Source organism: Streptopelia decaocto (genome assembly GCF_964273445.1).
Source record: "Streptopelia decaocto genome assembly, chromosome: 6".
Lineage (NCBI taxonomy): Eukaryota > Metazoa > Chordata > Aves > Columbiformes > Columbidae > Streptopelia > Streptopelia decaocto.
In genome coordinates, this window is record NC_138660.1 from 40,161,515 (window position 1) to 40,180,378 (window position 18,864).

An 18,864-nucleotide genomic window follows, 5' to 3' on the forward strand; every position below is an offset into this window, starting at 1 on the left:
AAATGATCTATTAATTCTACAATCACTCTCAGTAAGGTTGAGTCTTTCCAAATCCCAGTGACACCATTAGTGATCCACGGTAACATTCTTACATATATGTAACAACTCTATAAATTAGTAAATCTATATACACAGCATTACCAAATCCGAATGACATTAAGTAGGTAGTTGACAGTTGGATAGTTGGTAGAAAAAATTGAGAGATGGGTAGTTTCAGTTAAAGGTGGAGGACATGATCTCTATAGGGATAAGTAAAGAGCAACTGCCTTAGCACATGAGAGCTAATTTTGAAATGGGAAAGAATATAAAGCGCTTCTACGCCAGAGCTGGAAAGTCTTGGAGCAGCAGAGAAATTACTTAGTGTAAGCAAAACCCATGCAGTTTTGCTTATATTTGCCAGGAATACATTATGGATAAAACAGATAAATTTAGTTATTGTGTGTCTGGCCGTATTCCTGTTGACAGCAAAAGAGTCTTTTAGCTCTACAAGGCCAAAGATTTAGAGTGATTTACAGTGGATTGTTACAGATGAGTCAGATGCATGTTACGCTCAGGCCTATCTGCAAGGAAAAAAATCTGTTGGCAATTACATGTGGGTATGAGGGTTTGACTATTTGGCGCTAACACATGAACAGCACAGAAGCAGAGGGATTTTTGGCCACTGACTATTGGCCTTTCTTCTCTTTAAAATCCTTGGTAATTCCAGGAGTTTGAGCAATTCCCGTTGTCCTGTTGACTTCTGTTTTACCTTCATACAGCAGGATTATTGCTGTTTTCTGCTACAGTCATTTTTGCGGGGCTAATACAATCTACGTAGTTGTGGTTAAGAAATTAAGTTAGCAAATAACATGATTTGCAATCAGAGATGATCTTCTTTTCTAAGAAATTAAAAGACTTAATGAAATCCCGTAATTTAACAATAAGTTAAAAGCCCAAAACAAATATAGAATAATGTATTTACTTCAGGCATTTAGCAATTCTGAGCTACATGTTTGAGTATCTGGATGACTTTCAAAGTCACTGTTGCTGGAACAAGATCATCTTGTGCTCCCTTTCTCTGACTTGCATGCTACATTTATGCTTGAAAAGCAAACTAAATTAATATTTTGGAGAGTTTACTGCTTTATATTTTTTATCATTTAAATCTGTAAGTTTCTTGTGATACTGGTGAGATTTTTTTTTTGTACCGTCTGGTTTCTCAGAGATAAGGTTGTCCTGTTTTCTAAAGCTGGCAAACGATCCACTTGCCATACCTATCATTGCGTGACATATCTGTGACTTTGAACGTGGGGAGTACAGTTTTAAGAAGAAAATGTTTGGTAAATTTGTATTTTTTTCCTATTATTTTATACTGAAATATTAATATATTATTTTTCATCCATGCCTTTAATGTTTCCTCTATGTTATTTATTTTGGTATACAACATCTATCACTTCTGCAAAAATGCATGTATGAATATAAGATCAAGGGTAATATCTATGTGCATTGAATCATATGTAGTAATTTTGATATTGAAGCCTGTATTTAGTTTCTTAGAAAGATTTCCAGAGAAACAAGCACAGCCAGTGTTCTTCATGGTGAAAGCTATTGGTATGAAATTTTAAAGTTATAGAAAAGTAAAACATATTTAATGGGGTCTTTCTCTAAGATCACAGAACTGGTTTGCTGCAGTGCAGTTCTGTAGGTAAAACAGGTAAACTGTGCAATGAGAATAAAAAATAAACTAATGAAAGATGAGACAGTTGAGCTGTGCCACGTTTTATATGATTTGCAATCCATCATCTTTGGTTTCAAAATATTTAGAACAGTTTGGTTAACATTCTTCAGGAGGGAAGGAAAACTAAGCTGTTGACATAGCTGCTAGAATATTTACGTGCAGATACAAAAGTATGGACTAACACAGTTATAGGCTGCAGGCTGTTATTGTGTTCTCATGTTCACTGCCAAAATTCAGGTTTTCAGTTTCACTCTGTGGTGCTTTGGATGTGAGAAAGAAATAGGCATATGACTTCAATGTAGGTGCAAGGTGCTTGTGCTTGAAGCATTTAAAGAGCTTTTTGTTTTCTGTCTTCTTTTGCTCCACTAAGGTGGAGAGGTGTACGCATATATACGGTACACATGTGTGTCTATAGTACCAAGAAAGATCATTTCTTGATTATTGAAATGCTAACTATAGTCTATCTATATTTCTTTTTACCTGTAAGTGCATCATAAACACTTACCTGTGTGAATATAAATTAATTTTATTCTTCTTCCTTGTCATTTTCAGCCACATAGTTTTAAACGTATTCTGTTATATCCTGTTACTTTCAGTGAAATCTGAAGTATTCTTGCATAATGAAGTATAGCAATTTTTGTAATCTACCAGACTGTAATTAATATGTTTGAATACCTAGCAACAGAAAAACAAAATTACACTCAGATGGAATGGGAGTTAGGTATTTTAAAATCATGCATTTCAAAAGAATGAATCAGCAGAACCATGTGCAAATCACACTACATATCAACTGAAAAGGCCCAACGTGTGTTTTCTTGTGGGAAATTTAAAATATCTATATTAATGGAAGTAGGATGCACAGATAGACTACTCTTAGGAATGTTTTTTCTCTTCTTGCAAGTGTTTTTAAGTTACTCTATTCTCCTGATTTTAAATAAAGAGAATTCAGTGTGAAATCCTGACCTAGTACAATTGGTGTGAGTTTTCCCTTTCTTTCCAGTGCGGGCAGCTTTGTCCCAACATCCTTCCACTTGGAACTTTCAGACCTAATCCTGCCAGCCTCTTCCATGATCACCATATGCAAGGGTTCTCAGTTGTATTATCCATTTCCTTTTTTTAAACAAAGATATCTGGGAGAAAAGAGAAAGTTGTTCTTTTTCTCTAACACCAAAGATCAATAATAATAAATCTCAGCACTTAAAATGTAGTATGTAGAACTGACAGCATCTTAGTGGGTTTTCTATTTAAATCATTAAACTGAACCATTTCTGCAGAGTCTAATCCTCAGTGTACACCATTGCATACAAAGCATTTTCTACTACAAACTTCTGCTCATTTTATTAAAGCTCATCAAAACAAATTATGCCTTTTCAAATGTTACTGAAAAGTCAATTCTCCTTCCAGCATCCAGTAAACTTTTATGGCTGGGATATTTTCTATTTAGGATGCCTGTGCTGGGTCAGGGAGATTTGGGGGATAACAGTAGACATACTGTTCTTTCCCAGTAACCATTTAAATTAAATATTAAGGTTTTACCTAGAGAGAGATAACAGAAATGAAGAAGTGGCAAATAGCACAAGAAGTCTAGTGTTAGGATTAGGATAATGATCATAACAATGAAGAAATAAAGATTTCTTTTAAAGTATTTTTAAAAGTAATCCTTTACTCTTAGGCCTACTACTTTGGTCATTCAGTGTCATAAAAGTTTCTTCATATCAATGATCATAAATGAATCTGGATTGTAGCTGTGGTTTAATTATCAGCAGAAGTTTGGTTTATGATTAAAACATTTATATAAGAAATCAGTAGTTTCTAAAGAAACTATTATTTCAAACAACAGAAATAACGATGTATTGATGCCCACTATTACAAACCACTGGCAGTGATTATTTACAGGGATTTTTGAGGGAAGCACACAGTAGAAATAAATGGGCTGAAATATACCTTTCACCAAAAAAAAAAAAAAACCCTCATATTATAAATACATACAGAACTATTCATCATCATCAGAATAATAATGACTACTGGCATGGTTGTTGGTATATTAAATGTACAAATAAAAAAAACTAAACACAAAATGTTTGACCTAAGGGTTCATTAAGCCAATTTCAGAAAGTATAAAATTTTGCAGCTTTTTTTTTCCAAATTATTTTTTAGCAAATCTCTGTATGAAAATATTTTCCATTTTCATTGAGCTGTTACAAGGCCTTTCTGTATTTCTTGTTAGCTGTACCACAACACTGTCATATCAGTCAGAATAAGGTACAAATTCAAAGCACAAAAATGAAGATAATTAATAGTGAACAATATCCATTCTGGATAATAAAGAAAATAATAGCTGACAAACTACACAAAAATCTGAGAAAAAAAATCCATAAATCAAGGATGTTAATTGTTATTTCCACAACTTGTTAAGATGAAAGATGACACTACATAGGCATTTTCTCAGCATGATCTCTCATAAACAGATGTCCAATGCCTTGGGTAAACCTGTACAAACTGAGAAGTATCTCCTGACTACATCATTAGTCTTCTTCTGATTTCAAGCCAGGGATGCTGAAGAACAAATTAGTCAAGTGATCCTTGCCAAAGTCAAGTTTTATTAAGGAAAAGCATTTGTTGCAGGGTAGAGAGGAATGCTGGGTGTGTGCTGAACTTTATATAACAAAATCCCACTGAGAAAAATATTTCTGTAATTTCATATTTGAATAATTATTTGCAAACTTTACATTCTTCCTGTGTCCTATTCATACCATACGTTCATTTTTCCTCTAAAATATGCACTTTAAATATGTTAAAAATATGAATATGCTTGAGGATACAACAGTTGATATTCAAGTAAAATACCACGTTTTCCCAGCTTCATTATTCACATGTACTCTGTTAAGCACTGTTTTCTTGCCTACACCTAATAAAAGAAGTGAATCCGCAGGTCACCCATATGGGAATTCTTAGCTCTAATAAACCCACTTTAGATTTCTCAAGCCAGTATTGCCTGAAAAGAGACTGATGCAGATCACGACATTTTTCTCTGAAAACTGTATAGAATTAACATGTTCTTCACTATGTTTCATTTCTACTGAAGCTATTTTTCTACAATATTTGAAAAGTGCCAGTTAGATATCATAAAGAAAAAAAAAATTATTTAGGGATACACCTATCTGAAAAGTGAGCAATGATAGAGTGAAATCAAGAAAAGTATAATTTAGAATTATATCAGGAAAAAAACTACTCCAGTGAATGATTATGTCAAGGAAAAACACTGCAAAAGACTTGGTGGAAGATAGACATTTTAAGTTCTTATCTATATTTCTAATAAAAATAATATCTAGTAAATTCAATTCAAGAAATAATTATGTGTTAAAGGATTAGAAGGTCTGGATTAGATAAACTTGGCATTTCTTCTTATCTCTACTATCTATAATTCCATGCCTGCTTTGTATAAGCACAAATGACAATACATTGTCTGAAACTAATTATCAAGGAGGAAAGTGGCTTTAAGAGAAAAATTTATAGTTATATTGAGAAGAGGCTTAAAATAAGGCTCGTCATTGTTTAGCTTTTACTATTAGTTGAGACAACATAAAAATGTAGGGGCTAGAATAAAACACTTGTACATACAAAATCTCAGAGACAATTTCTCCCAGTAGTCCCTGTTGCAAAAAATCACACATAATGTAACGCAGTTGCAAAGATTCCAATGGCCAAATAAGTCACTCGGATAGAACGGCAGCATCTTTTTACCACTGCTTCAGAAATTAAACTACATAGGAGCTGGATGTACCTGGAGAGATCTGACCTTAGTGGCTTTAATAGGCATTTGCTTGAGTAGAGGCTGCATAAAACCAGACTACAAGCTCAGGAATACGGCCCTTTAATGAGGAATATCCTTATGACATAGAAAGATTAAAGGACTTTTTCCTGCTCATAATGAGTTCAATAGGAGTTTGGCCATTGGCTTGTTTTCTTTCTAGATAATATCCTTAACTATGCAGTCTATTACTCTTGCTTATGTTAGAATAGTACATTAGGGGTATTCTGATTTTTCTGAACAGTAGTTCCTTCTTAAACTCCTTAGCATTATAAATATTAATGATGTGTGTTTAGAAGCAGGTTTGATTAGCAATTTCATTAGCTGTGAGTAGACAGCAGAATAGCTAAATGTCAACATTTAACTTTATCTCCCAAGGTATGATAGCTAAAAATAACGTTAAAAAACCTCACAATTACAAAAATTACAAAAATGTTAATGCTTATTAATTGAAAATAAAAATATTGGTTGTTTCTATCTCTTTGGTCTATTGCACATTTCATAGTACCAAATTAATATGAATTGGATAACAAGACTAAATATCTTGCTGGAAGCATTTGAAAAATTCGGTATGAAATTACTATATTTAAGCGCAAGGAGTCTACAAGTGAAATATGAGAAATCTCTGTCATCATGAGTGCTTTACCAGCATTAAAAAAATCCATATTTTTTAGTTGTCTTCATCACATCTGGGAATTAAATACAATGCATCCATCACGTACTTCAGGTGATGTGACAAATCATATGGAATGATACGTAGAGTTATATTATTTGATACCACATTGCTCACTGTTTGACATTAGGACCATAGAGTCAGAGAATGTCCTCAGTTGGGAGGGACCCACAAGGATAATTGAGTCCAGCTCCTGTCCCTGCATATGACAACCCCACAGTTCACACCGTGTGTCTGAGGTCATTGTCCAGTCTCTTCTTGAACACTGTTGAGCTTGGGGCCAAGACACCTCCCTGTGGAGCCTGTTCCAGTGCTCCAGCACCCTCTGGGTGAAGAACCTTTTCCTCATGTCCAACCTAAACCTCCCTGGCACAGCTTTCTGCCATTCCCTCTGGTTCTGTCATTGGTCACTAGAGAGAAGAGTCTGGTGTCTGCCCCTCCTCCTCCTCTTGTAGGAAAATGTAGACTGCAATGAGGTCTCCTCTTCTTCAGGCTGAACAAACCAAGTGACTTTAGGCACTGCTCATATGGTTCCCTCTCCAAACCCTTCACCAACTCCATAGCCCTCTTCTGGACACTCTCCAGCAGCTTAACATCTTTTTTATCCCGTGGCACCCAGACCTGCACACAGTGCTGCAGGTGAGGCCGCACCAGTGCAGAGCAGAGCGGGACAATCACCTCCCTGCCTGGCTGGCAACGCTGTGCTGGATGCACCCAGGACACAGTTGCCTTCTTGGCTGCCAGGGACACTGTTGGCTCATGTTCAACTTGCTATTGACCAGAACCCCCAGATCCTTCTCCACAGAGCTGCTTTCCAGCCTCTTACCCCCCAGTCTGTATGTACAGCCAGGGTTGCCGCGTCCCAGGTGCAAAATCTGGCACTTGATCTTGTTGAACTTCATGTGGTTGGTGATTGCCCAGTTGTCCAATTTGTCCAGGTACATCTGTGGGGTCTCTCCACCCTCGAGAGTGTCGACAGCTCCCCCCAGTTTTGTGTCATTGGCAAACTTGCTGAGCAATCCCTTAAGTCCTGAGTCCAAGTCATTTATGAAGACGTTAAAGAGTGCTGGCCTTAAGACAGATCCCTGCAGAACCCCACTGGTGACTGGTCACCAGCCCGACATAGCCCCATTTACTACAACCCTTTGAGCCTGGCCTGTCAGCCAATTGCTCACCCACTGCCATGTGTGTTTACCCAGCTGTGTGCTGGACATCTTGTCCAGGAGAATACTGTGTGATATAACACCTACCTCCTGTTAAGCCGCATTCTCTTCCAGAACCAAGTAATAAGTGTAGGCAGTTTGGATTTAAGCTTATCTGAATTTGTGAATATAATTTGTCTACACTAGCTATCAGTATATGTATTAAGGCACAGTAGGTTGTAAAATACAATAACCAGATATACCAGAAATATAACCTAGCAGAAAACGTGTTAGAGTTTGCCATCAGAGGATATGTCAAATAATTGCTTTAAAATACCTTGAGAATCTGAATGTTTACTAAATAAAAATCCTACAGTTTACCAAACTGAGATTAATGTATAAAAATATTCACACACAAAGCATTTCTTTAGTATTTTAGTTATTACCGTCATTATTATCTGCAAGGCTTGGATGTTTCATGCTTCTATGTCAATTATGTTTTTGAAAGTGTTAGAAAATAATTATTTCAAATTATGCTGCATATTGCTGAACAAACTGGAGCTGAATAAAGAGCACATTTAGATAGAGCTACGTACTTTTTCATACAGTGTAAATTTAGCAATTCTAAATTTCACATTATTTTTTCCCAACCAGAACTGTGCTAGAGGGCCTCTTCTGACAATATGACCCTCCCAAGAGGAATGGAAATGTCTGATGCCAAAAAACTGCACACAATAATGCAAGAAAAACTTGTACATCTAATTTCATATGCAAGTTCTTGCTGCACATGAAAGTACCCAGTTACCATGCCTCTGGGCAGCCTAGCACAACTCACAGCACAGCACTATGCTGGAAATGGCTCTTGCAATAACTTGACTAAATATTTAAGTCCAGAAAAACTTAACAGAGGCACCACAACCCTTATTTTCCATGGATTAACACAGACTGTGTGTAAACATGGATGGCTAGTGTGACCAGATGTTTTGCCATGGGGCCCGCATGATAAATCTCATGGCCTTTTCAGTTGCTGAATCATTTTTACTAGGGTGTCTCATCATGTTAGAAATGAGTGTGCAGGTTCTGATGAGTTTGGCTTAGGGACTCAAAGCTCAGCCTGGTTATTGCTTTTCTGGGGGCTGATTTCCCTGCAGCTCTGGGTGTTTCAGTGCTTTTCTAGGAGGAGAGATGGCTTCTTCTGTCTCTCTTTTTGTTTCTTTTGCAAGTTGTGTGTCCTGAAGAAGATTTTTTTTAAATATTATTTTTAAAATACTAATTAATTTTTTTTTTTTTGTCAGAAAAGAATATTGACTGTAGCTCAATGATATAAAAAGCTGCTTCAACTGGAGGAAGGTGAGGTTAAATCCTGAGATTTATGGGCATGCTATTCTTAATGCTATTCTTCACTTTTTTGCATGAAATGAAGGTAACACATAGCTAGTTACAGCAGGAGTTTCCTCCATAGATTAAGCATAGTTTCAATTTAAATGTCTCAGATTTCAAAAAACAGTACAAAAGACCTAGTTTTTGTGTGCTTTCACTCTACAATGGGAAAAAATGGAAGAAAAGGTACAGAAGGATCATTTGAAAAACCCAAGAAAACAGAAGAAGTTAGGTAGAAGAACGTGAAAGTTCTGAGTGTTCAAATCTTGTAAACTCGCCCACATTCCTCCTTATTGCTTACAAAGCTGGGAAGAACATGTGACAGCTGCTTAAAGTCGGGGCGGAAAATGATGAGTCGGGTAGAAAAGAAAAGGAAGTAGTAAAAGACATCTTATTCTCAAAGTACCTACCGAAACGCGGAGGAGTCTGTCATCTGGCACCCATCAGCATATAAGCCCTGGCAACAAACACAAATAAATCCCAGAGGGAAGTTCACAATACTTCAAAGACACCAAAGTAAGTTCACAGTTAGCTAGCAGTAGGCAGACCTCAAAATTTGATCATTACAGAAATACGAAATGTATTTTCCATGAATAAACAATCCAAAGATTTAACCCTTTTGCTGCTGCTTTTTAGAATGGTTGATTTGTTGTTAGAAAGTCTTTGATGAAAAGCTTATGCTAACAAATTTTAGCCCACACAATATCCATGAACCTTTCATTAACTATTTCATTTATAAAGTGTGCTTAGCCATTCAAATCATGCACTGTTATTTTTGCTTCCCGATTGGACACGTAAAATATTCAATAAAATCTAACTATAAATGCTTAAAAATTCTGTTTTTCTGTGAATGCTCAGCTCTTCATGAGGGCTACACAGGTATTAATATAGAGAACAGCAATTCTTCAACCATTTATGCAAACAATCTTAATAGCCCAGATGTTCATGAATAGTAAATAAAAAGCAGCAAAAACATGAATGAATAGAGCAGCTGCTCAGAATGCAGAAGAATGTTTGCAAACACCATTTTGAAGTATGCAATCAGTCCTGGTTCAGAGGGAAAACTTGGGTAACCAACAAAAAGTTTGAATAAGTAACTGAACGTGTCAACAGTGTTATCTTGTCTATCCAAACTTTGAAACTATTCAGCTGGAAGTTTCTTGTTCTTTTTGTGATTAATTCTTACTCCAAAATGGATCAAAACTAGGGCAAGAAAAACGCTGTCAGGTTCAGGTTAATGTGTCTGTAGGAGGGCACAGAGTTCTACACATACATGTACACACCTTTGCTTATTAATGTGACTGACTTACTTTGTGGTTCTTTAGGTATGTAGGTCCTAAATTTTTAATTAAAGAAGCACCAGCTGTCAGAAATTGATTTTAATTGGTGGGCAAAATATCAGGATATTCCACCCATCCCTCTCTTCTGGATTTCTTAAAAATAAGCTATTTACAGGCTTGGTAAAGGGGCTGGAATAAACTTTATTGTTTTAATAGCTGTGACCCATCCTTTATGAAAGGTCTGGAACAAGCAGCTCTACTTTCTGTCTTTCCAATTTTACCATTCTTTCCATTTATTCTGAGTCTGAGCCAACAAAGAATAACTGTTCCAATCCATTTCAATGGAATTTTTCAACTTTCCCTCTCCAATTCCATTGCTGTTGAATTAAGCATGTGATAGTCTCCATTTTCAAAATCTGTAGAGTTTAATCTTTGCATAGAGTTGCACACTGAAGGAGTGATATTAACACCTGGGACATCTCTGTTGTGTACATCTCTTGTTTGCTCATGGTGCCAGGTACGTCTCAAGGTGCTTGTGAAGCTTGCAGGAAGAAGCAGGAAAACAGAGAGAACCTAAAGGACAGTGAAAAGTGGCAAAAAGACCATTGAGGAAAAAAAAGTACGGGCATTTAGCTGGCCTTAGAGGTGACAGAAAGAAGAAAATCTTTCTTGAAGGCGCAGAGGGGATTTTGTAGAGCTTGTTGCAATCCAAGAAGTCAAATACAAGATAATTAATAACGAAACAAGTATCAAGGACATACCTTGTAAACGTCATCAGAGGAAAGAGATTACTTCAACATGGGCTTTAATCTTAATTTATCTCACTCTTTTTTACTGTTTAAAAATTCTGTTGTAATTTTGTTCTCTGGTAAAAAAAATTATGTAGAATTTAAAGCCCCTGTTGTGTTTTTGCTGTGTTTACTGTAAAGCAAAGATACAGCTAGATGTACCTAAAATCTCTGGATAGCCAACTGGTCAATGCTGTCTGGCCCATTTATTCATCAAAATTAACTCAGTGGTGGTTCTAAACTGAGCACCTGCAAACTGCAGCAGATAATTAATTTCTTCACTTCCTTTACCTTCCATCTGCAGGTTTGTGCTCTGCTGTTGTATGAGCAACTGATATCAACAAACTGATGGTGCAGAATGAATTAAAATTTGGAAGGAAGAGTAACAAAAATAGCAAAAAAAGGTTATTGGATGATTTATAGTATTTTTCGTTAATAATTTCTGAAATGCTTCCTTTTGCATAATTTCTTTCAAATTTTGGCAATAATATTAATGCAAGGAAACAAAAGACCCACTTTTTGTATACACACACAAACTGGTTTCAACCATCAGGTATCAGAAATTGAAGATATGAGAGGTTAATCTGCTTGAGATAAGCCCAGCTCTTTTGACTGCACACAGGCAATGTGTAGCAGAATTTTTGTCTCCGAAGAGTGAGGAGTGTTTTAATCTTTGTTCAAATTCTGTTTGTCATTCAGGTTTCCTTTCTAATGTACCTTGTCCAAAGTGCAATGAAGCTAATTAAGCTTTTTATAAACCCCAGTTTAGGCCCATAGCAGAATGAACGTACATATGACCTTAGAGATGTAGCAAAATTACAACTTTACTGGCTAACAGGCCAAGTAACTACCTGTATATATGTCTGGATTTGTCTCAGCAATTATGTAGTTTTATAGTTTTAAATTCATATTGTCAGACTCAAATCGACTCCCATTGAAACTACAAGGAAAACTCATACTCCTGTGGCCTGGAGTTCATCCTCATGGCTTTTATGTTTCATGGAAATACCTTGAGTCTAGAATATCAGGGATGTTATCCTATGCAGACATATAAATATGACCACGCTTGCTGTCATTTTATTTATTAGTTTAAAGATATATAGTTCCATTCCTGTTTTGAGTAAGTATGCTCTAAAATTTCCAGCTGTCTATGGAAAATAATCTGACTTGTATGTCATTCTCCTTTTTTAAAAAAAAAAAAATAAATTAGCCTTTGTTACCTTTTCAAACTTTCTCTGTCAAAATATAAATATACAAAATGTTCATTTTGGCTCTATGTTATCTGCAGTTCTCTTAGGGTAAAGTGTTCTGGTGGGTACCTCATTTCCTTGCAGTGATTTCACATCATCTATCTCATTCATCTTCTCTTTCAAATTTGGTGGACCACCTTAGAGTTTTCCAGCAGGAGAAAGGAAGAACAAGAACAAACTTCTTACAAATGGTTTTGAAACCATTTAACAAGATTATGCTAATGAAATGAATGGGAAGAGTGGGGTTTTACCCTGACAAGAGCAAGGGCACCCAGAAGATGGGCAGAATTTCCTTCAAATCTGTGGAGTTTGGGCTGCAGCTTGAACGATTTGGGTGAAATTGGGGAGCTAAACCCACCCCTTTGGTAATGCCGCCCAGGCAAGACTCCATTGCCTTGGGGGCTTGCAAAGGGAGGACATGGTGCAGGATTTGGTTCTGCAGTGTTAAGAGGTGTTGGTTTAGTTCCAGCATCTTCAATTAGGCCAGTCTAAACGTTTCCGAGTGGAAGTGAAATGATGGGCAGCATTGTTTGTCATGATTCTACTTTAAGTGCCTCTGAGGACAGGCAGCTTTGTTAATATTCTAAGAGCTTATTAGAGATATTCTCATAGATAATGCAACAGAATTAGGTTATTAAGTAATACAAGATTAATCATCTCACATAGGGCAACGTGCAAAATCAGGGTGAAAGTTTAGATCTGATGTTGCATATTTGGTCTTTGTGCTTAACACAGGAATGTCATTTTTTGTGATATACCTTGCACATTTTTAAAAACAGTTAACATAAAAGGATGAACACAGAGTTTCACTTAAAATGGCTTACATTTTTTCAGCTCTTCCCTTTGATTTCATGTTTCGTACATCTAATGCTTGGCTACTGTAGCTTAATTAGAAGATGCTAAGCATTGTAACAACAAATAGTCACTTTTTAGCTTGCCTTCTCATTTGGAATCCCTCATGCTGTATTTTTAAATGAAAATCAATGATTATAGTATGGTCAGTCATAAAGCATGTTTTCCCAGTGTACCATGTCATGAAAGGGCATATGCACACAGCTGAGTGTCTAAAATGAGATCTTTATAGCCAGCTTAGACACAGAGAACGATGGACTGAAAGTGGTCGCTAATGACATTGTTAATGATAGATACCATTACCTTAGAACAGATGTCAAAGTGAAATAGCATTATAGCCTTCAAGATGGACTGCCTTGTCCTTCTCAGAAAATCTATTAAGCTGGCTTGCAACAACACAACACTGTGGTGTGGGGGTTTTTTTCTCTCCTTTTTCTGAAATACAAAACATTCTGTGCTAGGGATGTAACTCATTTACCTGCAAAAGGCCCAAGTAAAAACAAATTTTGTGAGTAGAACAAGTATGTGGGGGAGTAAACAGAAAAGATCAGACAGAAAAACAGGAAGATCCTATGTATTTAGAAAAATATACTGAATAGTCAGAAACAAAAGCATACTTAATCTAAACTAAGACCAAACACTAAAATGTTGTTAGCACAAACTGGGGAGAACAGGAACGTTGGATTGCTGTAGCTATACCTGAAAAATGCAGAGAAGTCTACATGGTGATAGGCCTTAATTTTAAGAAACTATATTTGTTTCTAATCTGGGAGATATGAATTCCCATGTCTGCTTGCCTACAAATCTCTGTAAGGATGATTGCATGTGTGTAGGCATAAATACAACCATGAAGTTCCTTGTTAAGATAGGGATATGTGGCAAGGTAGGAGTAAAAATATTAACAGAGAACAAGTTACTTGTGGCTCCCCTTTTATGAAATTATTTCTTTTTACATATGTTAATATGTAAGCTAAAGTTGATTTAAAAATTATAAATTACACTATGTATGTGTGTAATATATGAAACCCATTAAACCTATGAAGGTCAAAAAATCATGTTGGAATGTATCTGAGAACACCAAAAGAAAGAAAATCTGTGATTTTGGGTTTTATTAATTTACCATTCAGTAAGTGCCCTGCTGCCATGGAACAGATCAATGAACATGTGCATCAAATTAAACACATTACTGCAGTATGTCTTGTAACTTTAAAGTATCATAAGTACAGAGTATATAAAGTCAGTTCAGATACCTGTTATTTGGAATATCAGATTGAATATTGGTTGCAAATTCTTGTCATACAAACTATAGAAGGATTTTATTTGCTACAGTATTCTCTGTATCTGTAGGTTTAATCTACTACAGTATTTATTTCTACATATATTTTAATCTCTGGTTTAATAATGAATGGACATAGTCTTTTGGCCAAAACTGTAGCTTAAATTGAGATATCTACCAAACATATATGTGAGTACATGGAATACTCGTGTGTTATTCACCAGTTTTATCTTGATGATGTTCAGGGTCTCCGAGTCATCATCTGCTCTTGCAAAGCACTTTGCACGGTAACAGGTGTGGTACCTACATGGGGAGAGTGGTTCAGGCAAAGGTAGACACTTTAATGCTCTCAGAATGGTTCAATTAAGTTAAATCCGCAGTTTTGAATGGGGTTTAAAGCATGTCCTGGGACAGGAATAATTTTTATTTAGTACGGATAGGAATAGTAGAGAGAATGTGGATCATAAAAACGTGATCCAAAGTTCAGTGAGTGCAACAGGATTATTTCCATGTCCAGTGATTTCAGTGTGCTCTGGAGAAAGCTCAGGGAATTGGTCTCAGACCAAACTTCGGCATGTTCACAAACACATTTCCTCACACAGACAGAGGAAATTTAGGTCCAAATTTTGCAGCATTCCTGCCATACAAATCAAGAGAACTTGCTATTATGCTCAGTTATTTCATATCCTCAGTAATAAACAGAGAAAGTGTCTCACGTCACATTTTGCTTCACGTGCTGTTACATTATCTCTAGGGGCAGAATTTTTATCATTTTGCTGTTGCACTAAACCTTGCCAAAAGCATCAGCAGAGGAGAGGTAAATGGAAATCACTGTCTTTGCACTCAGCAGTGCCTGGTCTGCAGCAACACCGGATCCAGCTGAGGGAACATGAAGAATTTACCCAGACACGCCCTTCTGAGCCTGTTTTTCCAGGCTTCCAAATCTGCTTTCAAGACAAGCAGCAGCGTTTGGTACAGGAGTGAGATTAACAGCATTTGCAGTATCATGGAGAGAGGTGCTATTTTGTGAAGTGACATCAAGAAAAAGTAAGTTGAGTGTGAGCCTAATGAGCAAATAGAGGGACAAGACAGTGATTTTCATGAAGCCCAGTGGGGTCTGTTTGTGTCAGGAGCTTGAATGAGCAGCTTGCTGCAGCTATGGTTATTGTCAGCACCTGTATCAGCTGCTGCTTGTTGGGATTTCAGCTCAAACTGCTGCAGGAAATGAGATTTGGCTTTAGATTCAGGGTTTAAATTTTTCTTACGCGTTGCGACATTGTACCACGTTTTCAGAGCCTCAGCACTAGCAAGGTGACACTAACTAGAATCAGAGTTCCTACTGACAGAGGATTTATGACCTCAAACATGCTTGTGGCTTCCAGACACACAGCAAGTCATAGAACAGTTGCTGGGTTAGCAGGCTGTGTTTTTTATATATATATATATGTATATATATGCATATATATGTATTTTTTTTTTCAAATCTAAAACCTAAAATAAACCCCAAACAAATTGAAATGAAAAGCCTCTGTGCTAGAGAGCAGCAGACTTTAAGCATTTCTGCTTCTGGGCTCTAAATGTGTGACCCAGCTGAATACTTCCTTCTATAAACAAGAATGTGAACATGAACAAAAGCAGGGTTTTTTTCTTTTTTCCTGAGTCTGAGAGATGGAGGGAGAGCAGCCATGTGGGCTATAAACATGTGCAAACAAGCAAAAAAAGAGTTTACAAAAGAGCCTCCCCATCAGGAGTGCCCTGCCTTTAGTTATTCTTTTCCTAAAGCTTCCTTCTCTTCTGATTCCAACAATGAGCTTTTTCCTCTCTTCCAAAATCACCTCTGCCTCTGACTTGCACTTGCTTCTGATTTTGATCAGGTCATCTGAGCATGTGAGTTGTCTAAGGATGGGTCTTGTCTGAGGAGGCATTTCATGAAGTGGGATTTTTAAGTTGGGGTTGTCAGAGGAAAATATGCAGGGTACTATGCATGAGAAAACATGGCCTTAAAGTCCTCAGAATCTGTCTTTCATTACATTTCCTAGAAGAAACATTGTTTCTTCACTGGATCTCTGTAAATTGTTAGTATAAACCTGCAAGTCATCCTGCTATTAGTCTACAAATTCCTAGGCATGATTTAAAAAATTAACTGATTCTCCTGGCTAAAAATACAAGTGGAGTGGCATTAAGTTGATCTGGGTTCTGAGACAGTGGTTCTGAGTCAGTTTTATGTCTAATCATCTTTCATGACTTCACTCTGAGAATGATGAATTTTCTTTCTTGGCTGTTGGAAGTTAAAACAAATGGCTGACAGACCACATTTTACTATTCCTGTAAAATAGACTGTCATAATCATGGATGTTACTGTTAACTTACCTCAGTCAGAAGCATGGAAGACTGCACACTGTCTTGCAAATGCTGATAAATCCCGCTCCTTCCAGTAAAGGGCTCCTGCATCCTCTGGAAGAGGTCCTGTCGTTGCTGAGTTGTTTATTTCTGGACCAAAATATGTCTCCCTGTGTTTTTTTATTTCACAGGAAGACCACTTTATCCAACCAGTTATACCATTGAAAATTATATGCCAGTCTGAGCTGTTCTGACCAGGAAGGGAATCAACATATTTGCCTTCTTAGACAGCTGCAGCTAAGTTACAAATAAAATGATCTCACCCAAATATTCATAAATGTGTGTGCTTTTATCTTTCTCTGATGAAGGAAGAATAAATGAAGATGTTACCTTCAAGTCTCAGACATTTCTTGAGCTCTTAAAATAATGAGAAAGTCCAAGGTCAACAACCTTATTTCTGAAGTATGTCTTTTCTTGTTCTGCTGCTTTCCTGAACTTTAATGAGAAGACATATTTTAACAAAAATAACCCACTCCTGTCCTAATGCTGAAGAGAAGCAGAGGTCTTCCCCATAGCCTCTGATCTTTAACCCCAAGAGTTTTTCTAGGAAGGTAATCAGGTGTTCAAGTTAAATCTCTCTTTTTCACCAGCCATTTATTTCTTGTTCCTTACGACTGTACTATGTCAGCTGAAGGTACCAGATGGATGTATTCTAAAAGCTTCACATTCAATGCCTATTTCTGAGAGATTTATGAGAGACCAGAAGAGGCCTACGAGTACAAACAGGTGTAAGTGAACTTGGATGAAATTTTGAGATCAGTCCTGATTCAATTTTATCTTTAATACTATATCATTGGTCTTTAAGTCTGAGGACATAGATGTCCCAAAGTCTTTCATATAAACTTTGGAATGTATCAGTTCCATCTCTGTGTCTTAGGTAAGATGCACTTTTATTATTTCGATTGAAATAATGCAATGAGGTTATTGTCTCCAAAAATGTATTTTGTCTTTCTTCACATCTGGCAAAGCAATCTGTATCTTCTATCTGAAACCATATCATTGTAAAATGAGATAAAGAAAACAAAGAAGAATCCTCTGACCTGCAGTGGTCTTCAGATATTGAGTAAAACCAGCTATTTTTTCCAATTGGATAAAAGCTTTTTTCCTGTTTTTCTCCATTTGGCAGTTTAGGCACTTGGACTCACAAAGATTTATACTCGGTGGAAGTGTCAGTAAGAAGCTGTCAGAATAGGGGGATATTGACATTTTTCAGTCAAGCTGTGTATGAAAACAGAAAAGATAAAACAGACACCATAAAACGACGTGTAGAATCCTGTTCACATTGCAGTCAATAGCAGATTTCATAAGATTTCACCCAAGGGATTTTTAAAAGCATGTGGGTGACCTGAAAGCCCTTATAATGGGGTTTTATGGTACAAAGCCATGCAAACACTTTTTGAAGTTTCTGACTTTGACCCAAATTGAATTATTAACTGGTATAGTACATGGTGATTTTCTCTTCTGGGTGTCTACACTGTAACTGGGAAACAATTCAAACAACCCACAACACTGGAATCGAAATCTTGAGGTTCATAGAAACAAGGGAGTCAGGATAGCCAACAACTCTAAAAAGTTTTGTGCTTCTTTATTAACACTTCTCACTTTTGAGAAGCTCTTTTAAAACTTGGGGAAATTCAGCCTCTTCACTGAATTCCTGCAAGTTGTCTAATAGGAGTTGTGTTTTGGGTTCTCCTTTGTGGTCCAGACTTCCCTGCTGTGGGGAACGATACACCACAAACTGCAGAGGAAGTTGGGCTTAGATGCAATGTGTTCACAAAATTTTCTTCCTTTCTGTTACTGTTATTGAGAACCTAAATCGTGATGGGTAAACTAAATGAAAAACGGTCATTGGTTATTTACTAGATGCAGCACTTTATGCAGAATACTCACAAAATAGTAAAAAGAAAGAAACATCTATATGAAGTTTTCCTTTCACTTTGAAATATCCACTTTTTATGTGTATGGCCAAAATTCATCTATATTGCAGTCAGCAAGGTTGCATTAGTTTCATCTGGTTCCCTTTGTGTAGCTTCAGTTCTTTACTATTTCATATTGTCTGACCAAAGCATGGAGAGATTTAGTCAGCTAATTAACCCAAAAAAAACGAAATAACAAACAGCATATATAACATTCATGAAAAATAAAGATACCAGGAGTCTGCAATATATATGTCTTACAGATTTAAACATATGTTTTGATTTTTATTTTTTTGAGTAATTCTTCAGTAATAATAGTAATAATACTCAGTTTATTTAGGATGAGAGACTGTGGAAAGGGTATAACATAACAAGCATA